This window comes from Sceloporus undulatus, chromosome 4 (assembly GCF_019175285.1).
Source record: "Sceloporus undulatus isolate JIND9_A2432 ecotype Alabama chromosome 4, SceUnd_v1.1, whole genome shotgun sequence".
Taxonomy (NCBI): Eukaryota; Metazoa; Chordata; class Lepidosauria; order Squamata; family Phrynosomatidae; genus Sceloporus; species Sceloporus undulatus.
The window spans coordinates 58984479-59005896 of record NC_056525.1 but is presented as its reverse complement, the minus strand read 5'-3'; the positions used below and the strand labels follow the sequence as shown (position 1 = coordinate 59005896).

Here is a 21418-nt window from a genome sequence, read left to right as displayed (position 1 = left end):
CCAATCAAAGGCGGGTTACAGACCGCCAAAAAGCGGCGGCCTGCATCCGCCCATTTCCCTGCCGGATCAGGGCCTCAGCAGCCAGAGCGGCAGCCACTGAGGCCCCAATCTGCCACTTTCCAGGCCGTGGGGAAGCGGCAAAACACCGCTTCCCTGCCACCTGGAAAGGGGTGTCCTTGGGGCTCCAAGCCCCAAGGACACCCCGCAACGGCAGGGAGGAGGAGAAAGGGGCTGCTAGTACCCTTTCTCCTCTGTGTCGCTGGACGCAGCCGTCTGAAGGCTGCACCCAGCGACGCAAAGCCAGGAAGGAGCTCCGAAATGGAGCTCCTTCCGGGGTCGCGGAAAGGGCACCCTAGGCACCCTGGCGTGGCCCCAATACGTCACAACCACACCACCTCGTTTGGAGGCAGCACGGTCGTGACGTAGTGATGGCGGCGGCCATGTGGAATGGCCATTTTCTACGTGCAGAGTGCATAGTAAGGTTAGGGGGTGCGGAAGCACTGCCCCTTCCTAACCCTAGTACGCGCTCATCGCGTACTTCCTGGCGGTCTGTAACCCGCCATAGTGATTTACAACTGACAACAGAGACCTAGGGGCTAGACAGACTGCCCCTTTCTTAGCTGGATTAGGGCTGTGGAAACCTTATGCTGTGGCCCTGATCCGGCCTTTCGAGAGCGCAAAAAGGAGCAACCAAAAGTGGCTCCTTTTGGTTCCCTCAAAAAGGCGCTATAGCCATGGCGGTGTGGTTATATGGCTCTCCTTTGGCGCTGCATCATCTGGATGCAGCGCTGGAGGTGTGCCATGATGCCACACACCATGTGGAGTGACACACAGCATCATGGTGCCCTGGGATGCGGAGTTGGGTGTGTGTCATGAGGACGCTAAACCCTGACTCTGTCCCCATACCGGCCCAAAGTACTGGTCTGTATAGGGCCATAGCTGTGATAGAACATTATCGCACACATTTTCCCCACATTACGGGAATGAGAAGGGGACACTCGGGGCAGTGCACGACCGAGAAAAAACGGATTTTACCGCACAGCAAAGTGTCCTCAAAATGGCCCCATTCCATTCCCAAGCTGTCCCCATTCAGGGCTGAGGCACACCATTTTGCTTGGCCAGAAGACTTCCAACCCGAACATTTAACATCCCTCAGCATTGAATGAGGATGGCTTGGGGCCAGGGAATGGAATTTTGAGGACACCTTGCTGTACGGTAAAATCCGTTTTTTCTTGGTCACATACGGCCCCAAGTGTCCCCTTCCTATTCCCATAACGGGAGGGAGGGGGAATATGTCCGATAAAGTTCATAGTCTAGAATATCAGTATGCAAAGGGATCTTGTACCACATTTGAGACAAACTGTCTAGAAGAATTTGTAGCATAAGCTTTCGGAGGTTTGGTGGACTTTGAGTACTTGCCTCAGGCAAACCAATCTCCTGCAGCCAGTAACACTGAAATATGCAGGACAATAATATGGAGTTGGGCTGGATAATCCCTTAGAAGAACAGATTAGAGAGTATTACACAAATAGTAGTAGTAGTAGTAATAATAATAATAATAATAGTTTTTTGTGGATTTTTCGGTCTATGTGGCCATGTCCTAGAAGAGTTTATTCCTGAGGTTTTGTCTGCATCTGTGGTTGGCATCTTTAAAGAAGATATCAGCCAACGATGCAGGCGAAACGTCAGGAATAAACTCTTCTAGCACATGGCCACATAGACTGAAAAACCCACAAAAAATTATGGATGCTGCCCATGAAAGCCTTTGACTTCACAACAACAACAACAACAACAAGGAGATCAGAATCCCAGTCCTGAAGGCAGAACATGACAGCTCTATAGATCTGTGGGAAACTTTTCTTGTCACTTGATTAGATTTAGGAAGCCGATCTCTCTGTTGATGTCACTTTCTTTTTCTTAATCTGCTACCATCTCTAAAACAGCAAAAGTGACTCTGGATCCAGAGACAGCACATCCTCGTCTCATCTTGTCTGTGGGTCATCGGACTGTGACATATGGAGAGAAACCTCAAGATCTTCCTGACAATCCGGAAAGATTTGACAGACACACTTATGTGCTGGGCCGTGAGGGATTCACAGGAGGCAGGCATTTTTGGGAAATCATTGTGGAACGTAAGGAGGAGTGGGCTGTGGGGGTGGCTAGGAAGTCTGTGGAGAGAAAGGGCTTCATTCTGGATGGCCCCAAGGCAGGGATCTGGGACATGGGGAAGTGGGCAAATGCATACAGGGCCCCCCACCTGTCTCCAGTCTGTGTACAGACCCCGAAGGAGGAACCCAAGAGGATCCGGGTGACTCTGAATTGTGAAGGAGGCCTGGTGGCCTTTTACAATGCAGATACAGCAGACCTGATCTTTGAATACCCACCAGCCTCTTTCTCAGGAGAGACCCTCCTCCCCTTCTTTTTTGTGTTCACAAAAGCCCACCTGATGATCTCTCCATAAGGCTGGAGACCAGTCTCCAAAAACTTACAGCACAAGAGGAGCTTTATTCTCTTGATCTGGATCTCTTACTTATTTCTGCTCTCTTGCTGGACCCCCCCCCCCCCCCCGGTCTCTCACACACACAGGCTTTGATGACATATTTTCTAAAAATGGATTGTTAGATTTTTGTGTGTGTTATTAAGCCATTCTTCATCTTCCATAGAGCAGGGTTCAGCCCTGATAAAAATCCATCAAAGAGTGACACCTTAATTGGCCAACCGAACTGCACAATATACTTGTTGCAAGCTTTCAGATTTCCACTGGCTTCTTCATCAGGCAAGATGTTACAGAGGCCTGTGGCCTCACAGAAATGGAGACATATTGAATTGCAAAAGAGTCTTTGTTGAGATGCAAATAGACTTCAAATTTCCTGGACTTTGCCTAATTGCCGCAGGGCCAAAAAAGGAGGGCCAGCTTGCTAAAGGTACCCTCAACAAAGACTCTTAACTAAGGACAGAAACAACAAAATGCAGACATTATTATTATTATTATTAAACTTTATTTCTATAGCGCTGTAATTATACACAGCGCTGTACAAAGTCGGTAAAATTAGGAGTAAATAAAAGCCTGCCCAAGGCGTACATTCTAAGATAATAACATTTAAAAGAGGAATAGATAAAATTACCATATAGAAAAGAAAAAACAGATTAAAAACATCAAATATCAAACAAATCACATCACATCAAATATTGTCAGACAGCCAGATGACAATCACAAATTCCCTGAAAACGCTTCCCTAAACAATATGGTTTTCAGCTCTGTCTTAAAGCTGGTTAGCTCTGTCTTAAAGCTGGGGCAGACTGTGGCTCTTAGTTCAGCCTTGACCAGGAAATGATCCGTCCACGACAGTGCGGTGGTACTAGTTACCTCCACCCATGGATATTCCTGCTCCGTATTGAAGACCGCATCAAGGGTATGACCTGCACAATGTGTTGGCCCAGAAACCAATTGGGATAGGCCCATGCCTGTCATGGAATCCATGAACTCCCAAGCTGCACCTGTTTCATCCAGAGGTTATTCGAATGTTTGGAAACTACTTGAAGGCATGGAGCCACAAAGCACAACATTTTGTGGAAAGGATGTTCCAATAGTAACTTTGCAGAAGAGAGGACCTTTGGAACATATACTATTCCATAACTTCTCAGCATGCATACAAACACAATCTTTCATTAATGTCCTGAGAAATGCAGTTTTTTGGGACTCCTGAGTCTGTAATGAGGACTCAGTAGCCATGGGAAACACAATTCCCTACATCCCCTTGTACCTAGGATACTGCTCTGGCATAGGTCTCACACAATGTGGAGGTACAGTGTCAGGGTCTTGATTACTGTGGATTAGGAAGGTAGATGCCAGGCTGGAACCTTTGTCCCAGGTAAGTTATTTTGCCTTGCCTTTGGATAATGATTAAATAATGCCCCCATACCTGTGTTGTTTCTCTTTCATTTTATCAATTAATAAGCAGATCATAAAAAGAGCTGCTTCTTTCTTAGGCTGTGACCCCATTTTAGATGTTTTGCTTATTTCATGCATTTGGATTTGTTTGCATTACTACAGTTCATGACTTAAGTCCTCTTCTGGGTACTGTGGTCTTAATCCAAGAAATAGTCCCAAGTAGAAAAGGCCCAAAGAAGCAGTTGGATTTATATAAGTGGCATAACTCAGCAACTGATTTCAGTTCAGTAGTTGCACTCTAATTGAATGCAGCAACTGGATTTAGGTATAAACTCCCAGTTTTAATACATAGTTTATTTTGTGTGCTACACTGATTTATGCTGGGAAACTGTGTTCTTTTTAGAAGGGGGATAGCATGGTATGTTTATCTATAATATACTTATGTCCATGTTAATTATTATTTTGAATAGCCAGGCTGTGGTGTATGTGTGTGTGTGTAATTATTATATAAATATAATAATTATATATATAATATTAGTGTATATATAGCAACATGTAAAAGAAATACAATCCTATAAATGATGCTGATTATATACATGTGTTTGTACACACCTATGTGCACATGTGCACCTATGTTGAGATAAGAGGAAAATATTCCATTGGCAGGAATGAGAACTGTCTTCTCAAAAATAGAAAAGATGAGTAGGGATGTTGCAAAAAATAAAATAAAATTGGGTCATATAGCCATCATTTCCTCTTAGTGAGCTGTTATTAAGGCAGCATATATAAGACAATGGCTTTTCGGTTTCAGTATTTGTACAGAAAATTGTGCACAGTTTTGAGGGTTTTAAGAAAAATTGGCCAACAAGCTGTGCCACTTCCAGGCAGTGAGCTTATTTTGTACCAAGCCCTGTTCATACTGCTTGCAAAAGTGATTTTTCCTTCTTAATCCCTGAATGGGATGGGGTGGGGGAAAGCCCTCACTATAAATTTATTTGGGGCATGCTTTGATCATGTAGAAAATTCTGAGGAAAGCAAGTTTCCTTTCATTGCATTTCCATACTTTAGTCACTCACTTCTCCTTCTTCCTAAGAACCTGAGCTAGCAACCCCTGATTTGTTATGGCTTTGCTTTTGAGATTTAGCTTTTTCTATATTTTCAAAGACCTGAAGCCCACACTTCAGATTCCTTGCTCTGAAAACATAATTCTCCAAGTAATGTAGCACAAGGATCTAGATCCATTTTCTCCTGTACTTACCGTATCTCCTATTGGTGTCAGAAATAGTACCAAAAAAATCTTGATCTTCAGTTCTTTCTAGCTTTGCATCTCACAAAACCAACAGCTGTGTCTCCCTGGGGACAGGGGGAATAAGTATCAGGACTGTAGAGCTTCAGGCTCCTGCCAAAATGAATTTGAGCTTGGAAAACTGTCAAGGGTGCCAGCTTGCATATGTGTCTGGGAGAGATACAGAGAGGCAAGAGCTGCAATTTTAGCTAAATGTTTTAAAGATGGTAAAGTTGCCTGACAGAGAGGGAAAGACACATGCAATCCATATCTGTTTTTGTTCATTACTATTGTTAAAGTAGCTGGGTACTCGGGTCAAAATCTGAGCCCTATTGTGTGCTAATGTATTACAGCAGTCTCTTTCCATGGTCACAAGTTGCTTCTTGGTAATGTACAGACATATGGCTACTATCTTTAATAACTGTGGCAGGTATGCTATCTATTTTCAGCAGTTTGGCCCACACCATGTGGCCAGAACTCTCTCTCTCTCTCTCTCTGTGTGTGTGTGTGTGTGTGTGTGTGTGTGTGTGTGTGTGTGTGTGTCTGTCTTATTTTAGAGTTGTGTTTAATACGTTTTGAAATAATGCAAATGGAACAAACACTTACCTGGCATATAAAAGATGGGGATGGGGTAGGGTGGAGATAATACTGTAAGGCCTCTTTATCAGAGGTTTATTTAGGAGTGAAATGAACTAGGCCAGGAGATGCTTGTAATCTGATTTAGTTAATTTAATCAAACTAGTGATGTTTAAAGGAAGACTACAATTAAGAACATGGATTAGAATTAACTGGATTTTCCTGGGTGGCAAGAAGGGCGGCAGGAGGTCCCTTGATTCCCACTCCATACTGTTATTCAGTAATCATACTACCAATGCTGAATTTGGACTGGTACCCTAATAAGACAAGTATAAATTGCTCCTTTTGCTCTTTGGAAATAATTTTATGTAGCCAAAGCATGGTGTGCATATTTAAATCAGAAGGAGGTTCACTTCATTCCTGAGACCCTTTTTTTTTTCTTTACCCAGTGGATTGTTTGCTTGTTGAGGTATAGATTGCAAATACAGGGATCCACAAAGAGAAAAGAAGCATCACAGATCAACATCTAAGCATGAGGATTGTTTTATCTTTTTCAAACTCTCTTTTGTTCATAGTTCTAATTGTAGGGCTCGTTTCAACATTACTTTCATCCCACTGAGGAAGCTGATGATAGCCTCATCCTGATAGCTGCCTTGCCTTGCTGCTTTATCCTGTGTGGTGATGTATTGTCTCCTCTTGCTTTTCTGACTTGTGTGGAGAGATCCCATGGCAGTGTTCCTTGGGCTGTGTAGTTATTGCAGCAATTAGATATTCTGTGAGGTGTAAAAGAAAATTATGTGCTTTTTGCTATACATTGTGAGATCATCATATTCACATTCTTCTGTGTTACCACTCATTACTTTCTGGAGTGAAGAAATGGAGCCTAAGCAGCGAGTAACATAGTTAGCTTGCCTTGTCATACATAGAAATTGTTATATTCAGTAACATGAACTGGACTAGCTGGACTGATGATTTAACATTAATCCTTTTTTCAAGAAAGAAAGAAAGAAAGAAAGAAAGAAAGATGATTGACTGCATCCTGCTGTGTGAGGGTCTTTCCCCCCATATATCTATAATAAGTACCTTCTCCACATTTATAAAACCTGGTCACTTAAAACTGCTTGCCCAATGTCCAGTGAAGGATCAACTCACACCATCACAGGAGCATAAGGGCTCTATCTCGGCACTCTTCTTACCATCTTCAGTAATGTGAGCTAAGAAGTTTATCACACGGCAGGCAAAGCGTCCAAATCCCATGGATAAATGGGGTTTAAATCCTGGGAATATCTCGCAAGAACAGGATTGTTTTCAGACATGTTGGGTGATTTGACATTAATTAACCCAACATTAACCCATGCAGAAAGCTGCAAAATCGCATTGCTTTTAAACCCCATTTATCCACAGGATCTGGGTGCTTCCCTCCTGTATGATAAACTCCTTAGAGTTGCCAGGCTTTCAAAATAGCAAGAAGGGACAGTTGAAATTCATGATGGGCAGGGTTGACAATCAGGCAGTAGCAATTACAAGTTTGTGTCCTATTAAAGTACCAAATAAAAGTATTGATTTTAGTTAACTTAGCAGTGTGTTTCTCTGTGAAGTTAACATAATGTCCATGCTCATAAATTACACAATCCACACATTTTTGCCTTTTTAAAGGCCCACACTCCAAAATATGTTGTTGAGGTGTTTTTTGTTTGTTTGGCATTCTGTTCATTCAATCTAAAAAGAAAAGCTTTCCAACCCTCAACAAGGGACATACTTTTTGGACCTCAAATAAGTGAAATCTCTTACAATACAGGACACTTGACTAACCCTTTGTGAGCTGGGAGTAGGACCATGATCCATTACATTCATATAGCACTCATTACATAGGTTTGCTGAAGTGTTTGTGTATCTGACACAAATGTCTGCTGAAAGAAACCTCCATGTGTACATTTGTATGCACTTAGGTGATTACCTCAAGTGAAGTCACTAGCTTTTCGCCAGTGTTACAACAAAATTCATCTACCAATCTCATTGTTTTCTGTATGTAGAATGGGGAGGGGTGTTGTTTTGTCCTTCTCAGTAAGTGCTAAAATGTCTTGGGCTGGCCCTGGGAGATAAGGCAGTGTGCTGGTAAACAAGGGGCTATCTCTACTGGTGTATCTGGGCTAAGAGAGAAAGGGCCTCAAGGTTCAGCAGAGGCGTAAGTGTTGGTTGATCAGCAGCATACAGTTATTGATAGGCCAACAGCAGACACCTTCACAGTGGGCAAATATGTCAGGAGGTTGCTGGAGGTTGTGGTATTTCTTGCTGTAGTCCTTGGCTTTTTTTAAAAAATCCAAATATTGCTGCCATCCTGAACTGTCTTGTGGCACTTTCTAGCACAGGCAGCAACATACTATTCCCACCCTCAAGTGCAGTTCTTTTTAATTCTGAGACATATTGGAACAAACAAAACAAAAACCCCTATTTCCTTTTCTCTGTCTTTTTTTTAATGATAAAAAATAGAGTTATAGTACTACAATTCAATGAAATGGCACTTTTGCATTATAACATAATAATATTAAAAAAAAAGGAGGGGGGAGAAAATGTACCCTTCAGACAATAGGACCACACCAGCAAACCATAATCCAATTTTTAAAGAAACTTTGGAAGAGAAAGAATTTGCTATAAATAGGTCCCTCCTGCAGAAATTGGAGTGGCCAGATATGAATGTGAGAACTGGAAAAAACTGTCTAAAATCCAAAGAGCTATGTCACAAGAATCTGTATTTCTTTAGACCAATTTGAAAGAACCAGTATCTAGCAACAGTAACTGGTATTCTGCTCTTGTCTCCACTATTTCCCAGTTCCTTTCATATGGTAGTGACTGTACCTCTTCTCTGCATGCAGAGCTTGAAGCACCATTGAATGGTATCCCATGCTGCATTTATTAGTATATGTTGGAGTTGGAGCTTCTGAATCAGATGCTGAATTTCCCAGCTTCTTTTGCTTTAACCCCTTGGCATCTTGAGATTTTTAAGGTACCAGCCATATGATTTGTTCTTTCTATATCACCTGAGTCCAAGAGTTCAGGGTGAATAACAAAGGAGAACCACTTGTGCAGATGGAATAAATATTTGTTGTTGGCTTAATACAAGCCATGAAAAGCCAAGAGCCTTAGAAACTGAAATGAACCAAGAAGGAAAGAAGTACCTCTTCTCAGCTGTGCAAACTGTTTTTGTTCTGTTCAGACAAGCTTTTGAAAGGGTTTCAATTTTATGTGGCGTATGTATTTGACTATGGACATATGTATACACACATAACTTGTATTGCTCACATTATTATGTGATGCAATCTAGGTATACCAATTTTATTTTATTATTTTATTTTATTGTTAACTGTCTTGAATTTAGATGTTAAGGCTGTATTTAAAAGAGCAAAACAGGTAAAATAATGCCCCCAGAACAACCAGACATCATTAAGAAATTATCAGCTTTCACATAGCCTTTAAAGGCAGATTCAAGAGAGTATGCTGTCATGAGCTATCTAAATGAGTGTATGGGCTATGCATATTTGTAGACACATTTATCATAAATCAAGAATGGGGGAACCTCTTTAGTCCAAAGGCCAAATTAAATTTCAGAGCATTTGGGAGCAGGACTGCATTCAAGTGATGGACTGGGCAAGGGGCAAGAGGTTTGAACCATAAATACTAGCATATTTTAGTTTAAAACTCTTACTACCAGAAGCGAAGAGGTAAGAGGAGGGATTTTTAGAATGGAAAGTGGGGAAGTATACACAAGCTGGCATCTTATAGAACTGGGTATAGGTTCAGGTCTCTCTGAGAATTCCTTCAGTGCTGAACATTGATACACATTACTGCTATAGAGTAAGCTTTGTTAATGGTAAATGATGCAGCAGGTGCTACAGAGCAGAGAAGCATTCTAGCCCTTTTGTTGATAGAATCCAGCATCCCCTCACAGCCAGTTGTAGAATTGGGCCCCTAAACAAACGCTACCCAGACTTCTTTCTCAAGCAGTAATTAAATGAACTCCCCACAAGAGCCAACAGAAGATGCATTCCCAAGAGTTATATAGTGTAGGACAAAGCAAGAAAATCAAAGTAGAGAAGCATGACCCCCCCCCCCATAGCTATGAGAACAAGCAGCTTATTAATACTGTAGTGAAAACTCTCTCCCTCAGTCCATTCCCAGCCTTCATATCTTTTTCCGGCCTCAGACTGCAAGGTATCAATGAATGCAAAAAGTATCAAACAAGGTCACAAATACAAGTTTGCTCTTCCATGCCACAGGATAGCTGCTAACATCTGGCCATGATGGCAACAAGGATTCCAAAACCCATCAGCTTGGTGGCAGAGGCCCAGTCCACTACAGCTGGAAACGACCCAATTATGGCACCATGGGAAAAGGAGTGGCATCACTTTGGGGACCCCAGGAAGGCTAAGTGGAAAGTCCAAAACCTGGCTGCCCCTATCATAATGGTACATGTTAGAGAGCCACAGACCTGTTGAATGTTAGTCTGTGAGTTGTTTTGGCATGATGTGTAAACATTAAGTGGCTCTAACAGGTTACAAATTTAATGAATAGTAATCCCAAGTGTGAATTTGACAAAACTCGAATGAACATGTGTCCCATTTGTACATGTGGCTGTTTTGCCATTATCTCATATTTGGATGCTGAAATGCAAACTTCTGTAACATGCGACATACAGAGCTATTGGAGCTGGGAAGCTAAAAAGTATGAAATGAGCAACAGCTATTCATGTAAATTAGATTTAGCACACGGTAGGCAACTTTGGTGGGTATATGGGCCAAGTTTCTACTCCAGCGCTGCATGATTTGATATGCCCTGGCACCTTCTGGTGATGGGCATTCTTTAAACATTTGACATGATGTCATATAGAAGAAGAACCAGAGGATTTAAATTACAAGAAAAAGAAATCCCACCTAAATATTAGGAAATGTTTCTTGATGATACGAGTTGTTTGACAGTAGAACAGATAGCCTTAGTGGGTGATTGATAACTTCATGACAGGGAGTTGGACTTGCATCCCTTTCAACTCAATGATTCTATGAATTGCCAAAAACAAACAAAAAGCAAAATCAGAAGGCGATGGAATGCCAAAAACTTTGCCTTTGAAATACATGCATTTTTCTATGTTAAACAGTATTTATGCGGACACGAGAATATGGCCTGGCTAAAAGGTGAACTGGCTTTCCCAAAAGCAACCAAGAGAATCAGTTCATTCTTTTCTGCCAGAAAAAAGTGCAGTCTGAGGTAGTCTGAGTGGATGCTGGGCTGCTTACAACCTCAGGGCCGCACATTACAGTTAATCTAAAATTGGTTTTAAAAATACTCTCCAGTAATTGACTCAAAACATTGCCTACAACTATTGTGCCTTTATTCCCTTAGCTATATTGACTTCAGCAACAGCTTGTTAGGCATTGAGAGAATAAGGGGAAAATAGTTTCTTGGCTCCCCCTCCCAGTGCTCTTATGTCCTTTGTGGCTGAGGTGGTTTGGATGATGGACATGGACAGAGATTTCCTTGCTTGAAAGGGGGGAAAAGGTCTTGGGTGACAGGCTCCTGTTCCACACTGATACCATTGAGGAGCACAGCGACCTTCTGGCAACCTCAGTTATACATTCAGAAGAAAAGGATCCAGAGGAGAGAGAGAGATCATGACAGGCTGCAATTGTCCCTTGAGCAGTTGTAATGAATTTCTTTCTGCATCAAGCTTAAGCATGAAATGTGAGCTTGAGACTTTTTGTTGCTTGATGGAGTAATGGAAACAATAGCACCTGCATTTTTCTTCTCTTATTTCACTTGCCATTTGGTACACAGCAGTGTCACATACAGCCGACACACAATAACACATAATACACCTATAAGGATACAAGAAAAAAGACTGATTGTGTTTTACCATATGTCTGTTACAATGTCTCTGTGCAATGATTGGCTTGTTGTTGTTTTGTAGAAAGGGGAAAGTATAATGGAAAATGATATTTTTGGAGACAAGTTTAAAAGGATATCTATATAGTTTTCAAGTCCCTTTCAAAGTTCACCTTTTAGCTAGGCCACAAACACTGTTTCCACAAACCCCGTTAACATAAAATGTTCCTCCAGAAGGGTCCAAAGCATAACCTGCATTGGCCCTTTATGTAGATGCTTACAGCTACTGTTGCTGCTATTGCATTTATGTAGCACCAGGGCTGATTTGAAACTTTACCGCCTGAGGAGAAGGACAAGATGCCCCCCTCCACTACTACTGTATATAGAAAAATCAACTTGACTTGTCACTGAGTATTTCTTCAACATGAGTAACGAGGTAGCATCTTCCACAATGCTAGAAGGCAGCAGACCAGCCTAGCAGAGAGAGCTCTCTTCCACCCTGCTGCGATCTCTCAGCTTCAGGTGCCTGGGGTGACTCCCTTACTCTGCCCAAGAGCAGGTTGTTGTTATTATGTGCCTTCAAGTTGTCTCTGACTTATGTCAGCTTATCCTAGGATTTTCTTGGCAATATGTTTTCATAGTGGCTTTGCCATTTCCTCTAAACATAAGAGAGTGTGACTTGCCCAAGGTAAACCAGTGGGTTTCTGAAGAGGGATTTGAACCTTTGTCTTCCAGAATCTGAGTCTAACACTCAGACCACTACACCACACTGGCTATCCTGAGAGTAGGATTGACACTATATAGTGACACTCATTGCTTTATTGCATGTATATAGCACCATCAATGCATGTGGCTTCTAAAGAATAAAGACAAGTACCTGTCTCAAGGGGGTACTATTTGAATTAGATGTAGTGCCCCAAATCCTGTTAGGAAACTATGGTAGCATAGAAATAATTGCATAAGCAGTTGCACTTTCTGAGCAGTTGCATAAGTGTGGTCCCTAGTACAGCCAGCTGGCCCACTAGCACATGTATTACTCTCTCTTTGACTTGGTGATTGGAAAACAAGTGCACCATTGCACAAAGGGTAAGCCCAAGACTTTGGTACTGGTGGAACAGTCACGTGCGTAGCTATGGGGTTTAGTGTAATTGCACTGATGTGTATTTAAACTAAACTAAAAGTGTATAGGGTTTTCACCAGAGGAAACAAAAATGGAGGGAAACAAGGTCAGGGATAAACAGAGAAAGTATGAGTTTGTTTCAGTAACATGTTCTTAGGTTTAGTTACAGTTTGGAACTAGCAATGAACAGTACAAAAGACTTCGACTTCATTTTGTAAATTTTGGCTGAACTCAGTGACATTTACAGGTAAGTGTGTTTTAAGATAAGATAGCTTAGTGATATTTACAAATATATTTAAAAGTAAAATTAAAATACCTTAGTGATATTTCAAAAAAATTATATTATTAAAATAAGATGATTATTTCAAAATAAGATAGCTTACTGATATTTCTGCATTATTCCATATGCCATTTTGATTTCCATTCAGGAGAAAAGCAGGTATAAATAAATAAGAAAATAAATAAATAAATAAATATTTCTTTCTACTCTGAATCTGTAGCATCTTTTAAAATTTTGCTTATGCTATTTTATACTGTATTTATTGTGTATGCCATAATTTATTCTGTTTGTGTGGAATGTTTGCAAAGTAACTTCGTCAGAAGCCCTGTCATCCTACGTTTTGTGTTTCCATTTACGTTTCCCTAAAGCATTTGTGGTAACTTTGTAGCAACTAAGCTTAAATAGTTCTTTTTCTAAACTGTATAGGGAGGGATTCTACATGTCACATAATCTGTACAATTCCAGTATATTCAAATACATAGCTGTGTTAGTCTGGAAAATTAGTATGCAAAGGGATCTTATACAGTAGTACCTTTGAAACTAAATGACAGAAAGAAGCTGGTAGTATGAGCTTTTGTAAAGTCAGTCGATCTGGGTGTAGCAGTGGACCTGATTTTTCAATATCTGCGATCCATCCTGGGATCATATAATCTGTGGATGAAATAATAAACAAATTAAATAAACAAATACAGTGGACAGGATGAAAGTCAAGAGACATACTGGTTCCTGATGCTTTTGCTGGATAGTTTGTCAAACTGGAGGTGGGGTATACTCAGTTCTGGATGAGATATAGTCCTCATTAAAAATAACTTGCATTCTATCTAGTTGTGTCGATGGATGCCTAAATGCTTCTGTGCCTTCACATGACTTTTATCAGCTGACATTTTGTGGTTATAGCTTATTTGTTTTGAATACAGAGTAGATTTTCTACCATTTTAATGACTCATATATCTTGAGTATAATGCATAACGGGCAAAAATTCAGCTGATACATCTTTCTGATGTACAAGGTCATTGACAGAGGAAAAAAATGACACACCTGCTATTTGAAGGTGACAAATTCATTACTTGATGGTTAATAAAAGTTTAATACAGTGATTATATAGACAGAGCCTAGCTGAAGAGCTTGTAGAATTAGTGAGAGCTTCTAGTTCTCTTAGTTCTCAATACTTGTGATATTGCATTAAAATGCTATTTTTAGGACATTTACTGGGTCAGCTCAGAGGTAATTCACAGTTATTTCAGTAAAGCTTACTCCCGGGTAAATCATCAAAATGGCAGCCACAAGTGGACAACCAGCTACATTAAAGCTGGGGCAAATGTGATCTATTAAAATTAGCATCAAGTTAATATGAAAGTTCAAAAGTCAGGTCCTGTTTGACACTTCAAAGTATAATTCATCTCATTTTCTTGGAGAGGTCTTAAAATAAGTGTAATTTTGTACCAATAAAATTGTTACCTAAAAGTTTCATAAATTGAGGCTTGAGATTCATTTATTTATGTACCTTGAAGCATGTCTAGTATCTGTTACCAAGGCAGTGATGAACGTACACAAGTTGCAAAGGGTGAAAATTAAACCACTGGCGGGGGGGGGGGGAGTAGAATAGAATAAAAATCCCTTCAACATAGACAAATTAACCCAAGTAACTAAATATTTTTGCTTTTAGATATAGATCAAAGAAATACAGATATAGATCAAAGAAACTGTGTTTAGAGATAAGCTTCCGATGGGACAACAAGTTGATACTGCCATTTCTCATGAAATATCTAGTCTGCTGCAAAGTGACATGACAATATAGAGACCTTTGGGTCAAATATTATTCCCTCAGTAATGAGCCTTAACATGAGAGAGAGCATTCTGTTTCATGTGCTCCACTATAACTGTGCCAAACATATGCACCAAGTAAAAGCATCAGTAAGGTAGCTTAAAATAACACACACACACACACACACACACACACACACACACACACACCAGTGAATAATTAAGCTTGCTACAAGTTCGTTCCTGTGAATATTCTTAAGGAAATGGGAAGCTCTTCTCAGTCATCTAGGTGTGTGCATGCACAAACCTTTAAATGTGCCCCCTAGCTGATTCTATAAAGGCGATAACTCTGTGATATTGACCTGTATAGTACTGTATTATATTTTTCTTTGAAACAGAAAATGAAACTCTTCTTTTGAAATAACAGTACCAATCTCTTTGAACAGTGAAGGCTCCTGTTCTACACGGGTGGGTGGATGGATGCGTGTTCATGCACATGCAGACACATGCATGTGTTCACATGAAAATGGAAGACAAAATGAGGTTATGTATGTATAGTTTGAGAGTTTTGAGGGCTTGAGTGTCATTCTACCCTCAGCAACAGTATAGGCTAAGTAATGTTGTAAAGCCACATATACTTGTGCTCACTCTGTTCTTCCAATTCTACTCATGTTGTTGCTGTTGTTGTTATGTGCCTTCAGTTAACTCCACTTAGGAAAACCCTACCACAGAGTGTGTGTTTTTGTGAGACACATTCAGAGTAGGCTTGGCTCTCAAATCTCTGTGCCACACTGGCATAGAAGTGCACTATTTAATCCTAAATTATATGTTTAAATGTTTGTGCACACATGAAGTCAAACATGCTCTAAAACTCACACAAAACACACAATCTGTAACACTAAGGATGGTTTGAGGCAGTGCCATAAATAAAAGACTGTTTCACTGTGCCTACTTTTTTTTCTCAGTATTTATGACTTGAAAGACTATGCTTCCCATTCTCAGTGCAGTGTGTACTGACCTTGGTTGACCTAGATGACTGAGAAGAGGTTGCAGCAGTAAAGAAATCTGACTCTATCTCTTTTTCCCCTCCTGAGAGGAATTTGTTACATTTGCTTTACAGAGCTTTCATCTATGTGCTGGTGCTTAAGCTTAAGTCTCCACAAGAAATTGTCTGTTGGGGCAGTGTCTTTTGGGGAGATAATTTCCAAATTCGTTTAAGGGATGGGGAACATGTAGACATCAAAACGTTTGGACTACTGGTCCCACCGCAAACAATGATGGGGGATGTTTGAACATCTGGAGGGCCATCTGTTTCTCACCCTTGACTTAGGGAAAGAAGGAAGGACAAATGCAATTCACAAAATCAGGGAAATGTGCAGTAAGCATATTTTTTTGCATATAATATCTTGACACAAGTTTGTTGCTTTCATGGAAACTTACTAAGATACATGATTACAGTAATATGACAGAATACAGGAAAATCATCAGGTATAAATTTATCTGGTTGTACTTTCATGGATTAATAGAACCATTTTAGCTCTAGCTGTGCTGCAAATATAAATCACTTTAATTATAATGGTTTCATCCATGGAATGCTGATGGTTGTACTTTTGTGTCATTGATGAAGCTCCTCTGTTAGCAATCTTCTAATCTAAACATTTTTGGTAGGGATGGGGAATGATGTTTCTTTGACTAGATTAGGATCCCAATCCTGTTGTCGTGCTTAACTAGAAAACTTGCTATGCAACGTTCCAGTGATAGTAGGGCTAGCCCTATATGTGGGGCAGAGAACAATAATTTATTGCAATCAGTTTTTGGCATTGTGAAAAGGCATTTTTATTTATTTATTACTAATATATTTTTCCTATCAAGGAAGGAGAGACATATTTGTGGAATTTTGTGCCTTAGAGGCAAAATAAGTTGATTGATCTTAGGCAGTGGCTGCCTGCTCTACTTTGGGCAGCAAAATGTTTTGATCCAACCTTCAGTGCTAGTGAAAAGGCTTGTCTTGTCATTCTGCAGTTGGAAGCTGGTCATGGGCATTGATGCTATATGCCAAGTTAAGCATTAGAATCATAAAATTGGTGAATCAAAGGAGGAACATACCAAAAAGGTGGAACATACAAGAATGGAGCCATCATCAGGACTTGATGTGTTGTCATAATGACTACAGACTGGGCCCATAATGCCTATTATGTGGTCTTGTCACAAGAAAGACCTCCTTTTTCCTTTAGAGATGAGTAGTGCAGAATTATCGTCTGTCCTTCTTGCATTAAATGGAATGCCAGGGCAGTTGATGTCATAGATTGCCACTAGGAAGGGGATAAGCATAGGGGACAGGATGGCTTATAGTGTGCTAGACCTTAGATATATCAATAAAGTAAGTCAAAATACATTATTTTACTGGATTAGGTTTCAGGCTAATATTCTGCTGGATAGAAGGAGGCTCTCCATATTAGCTGGCATTCTGCTGCTTTTTAAATCCTCAGTATTTCACAAGGCATACAAAGCAAATACAATAGTAATTTGAAAGTAGTACTCATATGAATGTGGGATGACTCCTTGAATGTTCCTGGTTTATTACTCCCTATGTTTCCACATGGTTGGCCTTTGGGGCTTTTGTTAATTAATGGCACTCTATACTTGACTGCCTAGTGCCATGTTAGCCACTTTATGAAATAATCCTACTAATAGCAACAGACCCATTGAAAATTAGAAGTATCTCTTGGCACAGCTATTTAATAACATCTTGAATTTTGAACCATGCAGTGAAGCTTACTTCTCTGGCATCTGGTCTCCCTGGCCCTCAGTTGGCAATCATTTAGATTTCCCACCCACCTGTTGGATCAAAAACTCTGTGTACTGTATAAGGGAGATAGCTAATTTAAGTAGAATTTCTCGTAGTTGGAAACCAACTAAAGTTTGTTCAGTTAAGCTTCTCAGGAGACCATGTTTTGGCAAATGCAAATAAACAAATACAAATTCTAATCTGCAGTAATAGGTCATGTGAGTCTCTGATTCTATGAAAGTTGGCATCTTCCATCAGTCTTTATTTTATTTCTAATATGATGGTTTCAGTGGCATGGAAGAACTTGATGGAGAATGTCAGAGATTGTCTGTCTGCCCTTTGAATGATGATGATGATGATGATGATGATGATGATACAATTTATTTATATTCTGCTTTTTCGCAAGGAATCAAAGCGGATTACAGCATTATAAAGATAAAACATGGTACAGTACAAATTACAATAAAAAACCCCTCATCTCCCAACCCTCCCCCCAATGATAAAAAAATATAGTCAAATTAATAAAAAGAGATTAAATGATACATTGAGTTAAAACAATCCAAGCAAGTTCCCTAAAATTGTGGGTAGAGTTGGGCAGGAAGATGTCTTCTTCTGGGTGGGGGAGAGGACAGGGGCTGATGGCAGCATTAGGAGAGGCTAATCTGGAAAGGCCTGACGGAAAAGATCCGTCTTAATGACCTTTTTAATGGCCTCCAAGTTGGTAATATGACGGATCTCGTCCGGCAGGCCGTTCCAGAGTCTAGGAACGGCAGAAGAAAAGGTCTTTTGGGTCACCACAGACAATCTGGTCTTCTTAGGTTGAAGCAGGTTCTTTCCAGAGGACCGAAGAGTGCGGGAAGGATTGTGTGAAACACATATTGTTACAATTTAAGTTACTATATATGGTAAGTAAAATCTGGTAGAAGTAAGTCCCTTTCAATATGATTAAAATGTTTTGAGTTCCTAAACAATTCAAAATCAGTTATGAAACCACAAGTTGCTGTTATTTCTAAAGAAATATGGAAATAAGACCCTTGCTTGTTGTCCGTTAAAGTTCATTTTTATTAAATGTCTTTCATAAATTTGCTTCTTTGAGCAGTGTAAGAGAAACAACTTCCCAGTCCATAAAGGAAACCGAATTGTTCACTTTGGGGTTGATGGTGAAAAGCTAACAACAAGTACTGGGGGTGTAAGATGATAATAGCATGTGTGGGCAAACTGTTAAAAGAACAGTGCCAGAGTTCACACACCACTCTGCTCTGTATCCACCTAGCTAGAAGCAAGCAGGCAGATTTAATGTTCATTATCCCAGCTCCCTATGTAAGTGAGAAAGAATAACCCTCTAATTTTACTTTGATTTGGGAACATCCACTTAGCTAAGATTTCTGTCTTAATTTTCAAACAGAAAAAATTCTCTCCCCTCCCACCCCTTCTCTATTCCAACCCAATGCATAATACTCAATGACATAATCAGGGGCCATCCCTAGACCCTGGCACAATCCTAAACTGGAAATCCTGATTAAGATGCTTGAATACAATAATAGACACAATTTTGAATTGATCACAAACGTAATAGTGGCCAAGCAACCATAGATTGCATCAAAAAGGCAATGCTGGCTCTGTCATTAGTGTGAGGTAGGCAGGCTATCAGCAAATGGTTAGTTATGCCAGTGGCATCACTAGGGTTGGTGTCATCCCAGTGCTACTACGCCCATGGTATCACCCACAGGCAGGCAGCTACCCTGTAGCTCCAGGTTGTGAAAGTTGCTGGCAAAGGGAGGAATCCAGTCTTTCTTCTGCCCCCCCCCCCCCGAACAAAGATGGGTGAGAGGGGGCCTGGATCAAAGCCTCAGGAATCTCCCCAGTCCTGCAGAAGGGGAAAGACAGGGATGCAGAAGAGGAGGAGTGCAGGATGAGGGAGGCTAGTATCACACAACTACCTCCCTCATCCCACCCAGCTGCCAGCCCATTGGATGCAGTGCATGACTTTCTGCTCAATTGCACAATGGATTGACTGCCCATATGACAGTCAAGAGGTTTTGACTCTTCCATTGCTGCTTTTTTTCCTTGTCAGTGTGTTGGAGAGGATGGTATCATCTCCTCATCATGTCTGTCAGTTTCGTCTGAGATGAGGCCCATCTTGTTGAAGGTCTTCCCTAGTTTTATCTTCTCCCAAGTGCCCAGGTTCTGGTAACGAGCTGACACCTGGAGTTAGGCCTCTCTTAGTCTAACTCTTCTTGATTCTACATCGTGAATTATAACATTAGCTTAGTATTTTCAACCCTATCTGGTACTGATTTTCCAGAGTTTTAGGTAGGACAGGAAATCACTTGTATTCCTTGGTGGTCTTCTGTCTGAGTGCTAGCCATACCTAAACCCACTCAGCTTCCGAAATCAGATGGGACATTTTCATTGCAGTATAGGAGTGTTTACAGTTGAGGGTGTTCTAGCAAATCATTTAATTACATATGTGTGTCTAACATGATTTCATCCCTCCTACACTGGCCATCTTAGATGCAGATGTAGGTGTGACTACAACAAAATATGGGTGGCAGTTGTATGTACTCTTCTGCCCTGTTACATGTATACTTCACCTGATTTAGCCCAGTATATGCTACACTGTATGTTACACTCACAATGATAAAAAAAATGAAAAGAAATCTGAGTTCATTGCATAATGGCTTAAGTGATAGAGCTAGATTAATCCCTTATATAATTGTCTCAGTAAGAACTTTGCCGAGTTGTTGATATTTGTAATTAAATCTCTACCGCCTGCTTTATCCTAAACCATTTTAGACTGTTTCATCGTTCAAACTCAGTTCTGTTGATAGAGATCTCCCTCTGCTGGTGGTAAAAATAATGCAGAGTTATTTTTATACTGTGGTTTCATCAGTTGTGCTAAATAGGTGATAGAAGGAAAGCAAGATGATGTTTTGACTGACTAATGCAATCTAACCCTTGTGTCAACAGTACCATAGACAGGAAAACATGGGTAGCTTCAGCTCCCTACAGCACTGTTCATTCACCTATAGTTTATCATTTTTCTCCTTAAACTATTCTGCAATAGAATACTTTACAGACTTCCATTATTTACAGTGGACTGATGATTAGCTTGTTTTGCACCTTTTCCTACATCCTAGTATGCTGTAATCAGCCTGGGTATAAAAGAACTTGGAAATGGCAAATATAAGGCAGATTTTTAAAAAAAGGAATCCATGAGGAACTGAGAAATTACAGACAGTCAACATAATGTCAGTCCTAGGATGTTTGCAACGTACAGTATGGGTGAACATAAAATTATCAAGAATATAGAAAGACAAGTCCTGCTGAAGAAGAATCAGCACGGCTTCTGCAAAGATACATTTTTGACTTAGTTTTCTTTAATAGTTCTTACAAGTATGTAAATGGGAATGATCTGCTAGACATTACTTACTTGGATTTCTTAAGTCCCTCAGCAAAGATTCTTGAGCAAACTTAGAATACATGGAATAAGAGCCAGTATGATATAATGATTAGTTTGTTTGGGATAAATTTGGGATATCCAGGTTCTAGTCCCCAATGAGCCATGAAACACACTGGTGGCTCTTGGGCTGCTTGTTAGGGTTGCCATTTCACGGTGGTGGGCGGGACTTTCCCAGTCCCGTCCCAACCCCACCCCCGCCCCCGGGTGGCTGCCCAACTCTGAGCTCCCAGGGCTGCTGCCTGCCTTCTATAGAGTGCTGCCTATGAAACATGCCTGGAGCAGCAGCAGGAGGACTGAACCCAGCAGGGGCGGGGTCTGCTGCACTGCCCTGCCTCTATTGGCCAGCCCTCTGCTTCCTTATTTGGGCATGCTCCAA

General features: G+C 40.7%; 1 protein-coding gene and 1 long non-coding RNA gene across 3 annotated transcripts in view; one reads left to right on the top strand and one right to left on the bottom strand.

Annotated features, from left to right (window-relative positions):
* The window catches only part of TMCC2 (transmembrane and coiled-coil domain family 2), a 129990-nt gene that overhangs the window by 47447 nt on the left and 61125 nt on the right, over positions 1–21418 (top strand). The window lies entirely within an intron of this gene.
* LOC121929291 overlaps positions 5738–21418 on the bottom strand; it is a 26052-nt gene continuing 10371 nt past the window's right edge. The window contains exons 2-3 of the long non-coding RNA XR_006103643.1: positions 13560–13678; positions 5738–6526 (exon numbers count right to left, since the gene is read on the bottom strand). This is a non-coding gene — a long non-coding RNA (uncharacterized LOC121929291). The remainder of the gene's footprint in view (positions 6527–13559; positions 13679–21418) is intronic.